The sequence below is a fragment of the Anomaloglossus baeobatrachus genome, chromosome 4, assembly GCF_048569485.1.
Source record: "Anomaloglossus baeobatrachus isolate aAnoBae1 chromosome 4, aAnoBae1.hap1, whole genome shotgun sequence".
NCBI lineage: Eukaryota > Metazoa > Chordata > Amphibia > Anura > Aromobatidae > Anomaloglossus > Anomaloglossus baeobatrachus.
Window position 1 is genome coordinate 415537 of NC_134356.1, and position 6000 is coordinate 421536.

The following is a 6000-nucleotide window of genomic DNA, read 5'->3' on the forward strand; positions in this document are numbered from 1 at the left end:
TCCACCAGGACAAGGTAGTGCTGCGCCCTATTCCGGAGTTTCTCCCTAAAGTCGTATCCTCTTTTCATCTTAATCAGGATATATCCTTGCCTTCGTTTTGTCCTCATCCGGTTCACCGGTATGAAAAGGACTTACGTTTGCTAGATCTGGTGAGAGCACTCAGAATCTACATTTCCCGCACGGCGCCCATGCGCCGTGTTTATGCACTTTTTGTCCTTGTCGCTGGTCCGCGCAAGGGGTTGCAGGCTTCTAAAGCCACCCTGGCTCGATGGATTAAAGAACCAATTCTAGAGGCCTACCGTTCTGCGGGGCTTCCGGTTCCTTCAGGGCTAAAAGCCCACTCAACCAGAGCCGTGGGTGCGTCCTGGGCATTACGTCACCAGGCTTCGGCTCAACAGGTGTGCCAGGCAGCTACCTGGTCCAGTCTGCACACTTTCACCAAGCATTATCAGGTGCATACCTATGCTTCGGCGGATGCCAGCTTAGGTAGAAGAGTCCTGCAGGCGGCAGTGACACCCCCGTAGGGGAGGGCTGTTTTGCAGCTCTAACATGAGGTATTTCTTTACCCACCCAGGGACAGCTTTTGGACGTCCCAATCGTCTGGGTCTCCCAATAGAGCGCTGAAGAAGAAGGGAATTTTGTTACTTACCGTAAATTCCTTTTCTTCTAGCTCTTATTGGGAGACCCAGCACCCGCCCTGTTGTCCTTCTGGATGTTTTTTTGTTGTTTGCGGGTACACATGTTGTTCATGTTGAACGGTTTTTCAGTTCTCCGATGTTATTCGGAGTTAATTTGTTTAAACCAGTTATTGGCTTCCTCCTTCTTGCTTTGGCACTAAAACTGGAGAACCCGTGATACCACGGGGGGGGTATAGCCAGAGGGGGAGGGGCCTTGCACTTTTAATGTAGTGCTTTGTGTGGCCTCCAGAGGGCAGTAGCTATACCCCAATCGTCTGGGTCTCCCAATAAGAGCTAGAAGAAAAGGAATTTACGGTAAGTAACAAAATTCCCTTCTTATTATTATAGCGCCATTTATTCCATGGCGCTTTACAAGTGAAAGAGGGTTTGTGGTTCCAAAAAAGGACGGCTCGTTCCGTCCTGTTCTGGATCTAAAGCTGCTCAACAAACATGTGCACGCCAGACGGTTCCGGATGGAAACCCTCTGCTCTGTCGTTGCCTCAATGTCTCAAGGAGACTTCCTTGCCTCAATAGACATCAAAGATGCTTATCTCCACGTGCCAATTGCTACAGAACATCAACGTTTTCTACGTTTTGTGATAGGAAACGACCATCTTCAGTTCGTAGCTCTGCCATTCGGTCTGGCGACAGCCCGGGTCTTCACCAAGGTCATGGCGGCGGTGGTAGCAGTCTTGCACTCTCAGGGACACTCGGTGATCCCTTACCTAGACGATCTACTTGTCAAGGCACCATCTCAAGAGGCATGCAAACTCAGTCTACATGCTACGCTGGAGACTCTACAGACGTTCGGATGGATCATCAACTTTCCAAAGTCGAATCTGTCACCGTCACAGTCGCTAACGTATCTTGGCATGGAGTTTCATACTCGAGCAGCGAGAGTGAAGCTTCCGCTGAACAAGCAGCGGTCCCTACAGACAGGGGTGCAATCCCTCCTTCAAGGCCAGTCGCACCCCTTACGGCGCCTCATGCACTTCCTCGGGAAGATGGTGGCAGCCATGGAAGCAGTTCCCTTTGCGCAGTTTCATCTGCGCCCACTTCAATGGGACATTCTCCGCCAATGGGACGGGAAGTCAACGTCCCTGGACAGGAAAGTCTCTCTTTCCCAGACGGCCAAGGACTCTCTACAATGGTGGCTCCTTCCCACCTCATTGTCTCAGGGAAGATCCTTCCTGCCCCCATCCTGGGCAGTGGTCACGACAGATGCGAGTCTGTCAGGGTGGGGAGCAGTGTTTCTCCACCACAGGGCCCAGGGGACGTGGACTCCGCAGGAGTCCACCCTTCAGATCAATGTTCTGGAAATCAGGGCAGTGTATCTTGCCCTACTGGCCTTCCAACAGTGGCTGGAAGGAAAGCAGATCCGAATCCAGTCGGACAACTCCACAGCCGTGGCATACATCAACCACCAAGGAGGGGCGCGCAGTCGGCAAGCATTCCAAGAAGTCCGGCGCATTCTAATGTGGGTGGAGGACACAGCATCCACCATATCCGCGGTTCACATCCCAGGCGTAGAAAATTGGGAAGCAGACTTCCTCAGTCGCCAGGGCATGGACGCAGGGGAGTGGTCCCTTCACCCGGACGTGTTTCAGGAAATCTGTCGCCGATGGGGAGTGCCGGACGTCGACCTAATGGCGTCCCGGCACAACAACAAGGTCCCGGCATTCATGGCGAGGTCGCGCGATCAAAGAGCTCTGGCGGCAGACGCATTAGTTCAAGATTGGTCGCAGTTCCGGCTCCCATACGTCTTCCCACCTCTGGCACTCTTGCCCAGAGTGTTACGCAAGATCAGATCCGATTGCAGCCGCGTCATACTCGTCGCCCCAGACTGGCCGAGGAGATCGTGGTATCCGGATCTGTGGCATCTCACGGTCGGTCGACCGTGGTCACTGCCAGACCGACCAGACTTACTGTCCCAAGGGCCGTTTTTCCATCAGAATTCTGCGGCCCTGAACCTGACTGTGTGGCCATTGAGTCCTGGATCCTAGCGTCCGCAGGATTATCTCAAGGAGTCGTAGCCACAATGAGACAAGCTAGGAAGTCAACGTCTGCTAAGATCTACCACAGAACGTGGAAGATTTTCTTATCCTGGTGCTCTGCACAGAGAGTATCCCCTTGGCCATTTGCATTGCCCACCTTTCTTTCCTTCCTGCAATCGGGGTTGGAAAAGGGCTTGTCGCTCAGCTCCCTTAAAGGGCAAGTCTCGGCACTATCTGTGTTTTTTCAGAAGCGTCTAGCACGTCTTCCTAAGGTGCGCACGTTCCTACAGGGGGTCTGTCATATTGTGCCCCCGTACAAGCGGCCGTTAGATCCATGGGATCTGAACAGAGTACTAGTTGCTCTGCAAAAGCCGCCCTTCGAGCCTCTAAAGGACGTTTCCTTTTCTCGCCTGTCACAGAAAGTGGCGTTTCTTGTTGCGATCACATCGCTTCGGCGAGTGTCTGAGCTGGCAGCTCTGTCATCCAAGGCTCCCTTCCTGGTGTTCCACCAGGACAAGGTAGTGCTGCGCCCCATTCCGGAGTTTCTCCCTAAGGTCGTATCCTCGTTTCATCTTAATCAGGATATATCCTTGCCTTCCTTTTGTCCTCAGCCGGTTCACCGGTATGAAAAGGACTTACGTTTGCTAGATCTGGTGAGAGCACTCAGAATCTATATTTCTCGCACGGCGCCTATCCGCCGTTCAGATGCACTTTTTGTCCTTGTCGCTGGCCAGCGCAAGGGGTCGCAGGCTTCTAAAGCCACCCTGGCTCGATGGATCAAAGAACCAATTCTGGAAGCCTACCGTTCTGCTGGGCTTCCGGTTCCTTCAGGGCTGAAAGCCCACTCAACCAAAGCTGTGGGTGCGTCCTGGGCTTTGCGACACCAGGCTTCGGCTCAACAGGTGTGCCAGGCAGCTACCTGGTCGAGTCTGCACACTTTCACCAAGCATTATCAGGTGCATACCTATGCTTCGGCGGATGCCAGCTTAGGTAGAAGAGTCCTGCAGGCGGCAGTGACACCCCCGTAGGGGAGGGCTGTTTTGCAGCTCTAACATGAGGTATCTCTTTACCCACCCAGGGACAGCTTTTGGACGTCCCAATCGTCTGGGTCTCCCAATAGAGCGCTGAAGAAGAAGGGAATTTTGTTACTTACCGTAAATTCCTTTTCTTCTAGCTCTTATTGGGAGACCCAGCACCCGCCCTGTTGTCCTTCGGGATTTTTTTGTTGTTTGCGGGTACACATGTTGTTCATGTTGAACGGTTTTTCAGTTCTCCGACGTTATTCGGAGTTAATTTGTTTAAACCAGTTATTGGCTTCCTCCTTCTTGCTTTGGCACTAAAACTGGAGAACCCGTGATACCACGGGGGGGTATAGCCAGAAGGGGAGGGGCCTTGCACTTTTTGGTGTAGTGCTTTGTGTGGCCTCCGGAGGGCAGTAGCTATACCCCAATCGTCTGGGTCTCCCAATAAGAGCTAGAAGAAAAGGAATTTACGGTAAGTAACAAAATTCCCTTCTCTTCAGTGTAGTAGCTGGGTGACATACGGCGGTGGCGCTCTGATGCTTCTTCAGTGTAGTAGCGGGGTGACATACGGCGGTGGCGCTCTCATGGTTCTCCAGTGTAGTAGTGGGGGGACATACGGCGGTGGCGCTCTCATGGTTCTTCAGTGTAGTAGCGGGGTGACGGTGGCGCTCTGATGCTTCTCATCTTTTTCTCTTCTGGCAGGTCGGAGGACGATCGTTGCTGTACAGTTTTTAACCAAATCCGGACCGGCGCCCCCGTGTGACTCCCGCTTGCTGCTACATTCTTCTTGCACATGGAGGGCAGAGCGGAGGCGTGGAGGAGGCTCCGCACATCCCCCGCTCCTCTCCTCTGCGCTCCTCACCGCTGCCATGTTTTCTGCGATTCTTCCAGGGGCGTCCAGCAATAACGAGCTGTAAAAATGTAATTATGTTCATTGTACATGAGACGCCCGACCCCGCCTTTTCTAGCAAATAAACGTCAACGTTGTTTACCCGACTGCTCAGTCTGTAGGGGCGGGGGGCGCAGCGGGGCGTCACCATCATCATTCTGCTGCCCCTGGTGGTCGGTGGTCACCAGCTCCATTCTGCTTTGATGATGCCACATTGCTGGGCTGATCACGCTCACAGCTGAAGGTTTGGTAATGTGTGTCTGCTCAGCAGCTACGGCCATCATCAGATCCTGCCCCCAGGAGGTGCTGTGCTGTAGTGGTGCTGTGCTGTAGTGGTGCTGTGCTGTAGTGGTGCTGTGCTGTAGTGGTGCTGTGCTGTAGTCATTCTGCTCGCACCGCTGATGCCCCTCGTTAGGTCAGCACAGTCGCCACCTCCAGACAGGAAATCGTGGACATCTCCTCTCGCCACACTGTATTGTGACGCCAAGTAAAGCCGCAGCGCAATGTTCAGTGAACGTTCATCCGTGCAGTCACACAGTATTTCTGCCTCCATATTCTGTGCAGAGCCGGGCATAACGAATGTGATAAAAGGAGACGTCTGAAATCTGTTCTGCGCAGAGCCGGATAATGGGAGACGCCTGAGATCTGTTCTGCGCAGAGCCGGGTAAAGGGAGACGCCTGAGACCTGTTCTGCGCAGAGCCGGGTAAAGGGAGACGTCTGAGATCTGTTCTGCGCAGAGCCTGATAAAGGGAGACGTTCGAGATCTGTTCTGCGCAGAGCCGGATAAAGGGAGACGGCTGAGATCTGTTCTGCGCAGAGCCGGGTAAAGGGAGACGTCTGAGATCTGTTCTGCGCAGAGCCGGATAAAGGGAGACGTTCGAGATCTGTTCTGCGCAGAGCCGGGTAAAGGGAGACGTTCGAGATCTGTTCTGCGCAGAGCCGGGTAAAGGGAGACGCCTGAGACCTGTTCTGTGCAGGGCCGGGTAAAGGGAGACGCCTGAGATCTGTTCTGCGCAGAGCCGGGTAAAGGGAGACGTCTGAGATCTGTTCTGCGCAGAGCCGGATAAAGGGAGACGTCTGAGATCTGTTCTGCTCAGAGCCGGATAAAGGGAGACGTTCGAGATCTGTTCTGCGCAGAGCCGGGTAAAGGGAGACGTTCGAGATCTGTTCTGCGCAGAGCCGGATAAAGGCAGACGGCTGAGATCTGTTCTGTGCAGGGCCAGGTAATGGGAGACGTTCGAGATCTGTTCTGCGCAGAGCCGGATAAAGGCAGACGGCTGAGATCTGTTCTGTGCAGGGCCAGGTAATGGGAGACGTTCGAGATCTGTTCTGCGCAGAGCCGGATAAAGGGAGATGTTCGAGATCTGTTCTGCGCAGAGCCGGGTAAAGTGAGATGCCTGAGATCTGTTCTGCGCAG

General features: G+C 53.7%; 1 protein-coding gene across 7 annotated transcripts in view; it reads left to right on the plus strand.

Moving 5' to 3' along the window:
- PLEKHA5 (pleckstrin homology domain containing A5) overlaps nucleotides 1-4684 on the plus strand; it is a 163391-nt gene extending 158707 nt beyond the window's left edge. For all 7 annotated transcript variants that reach the window (XM_075343452.1, XM_075343453.1, XM_075343455.1 and 4 more), the window contains one exon: nucleotides 4396-4684. The gene's annotated coding sequence lies outside the window, so the exon portion shown is untranslated. The remainder of the gene's footprint in view (nucleotides 1-4395) is intronic.
- The last annotated feature ends 1316 nt before the right edge of the window (nucleotides 4685-6000 follow it).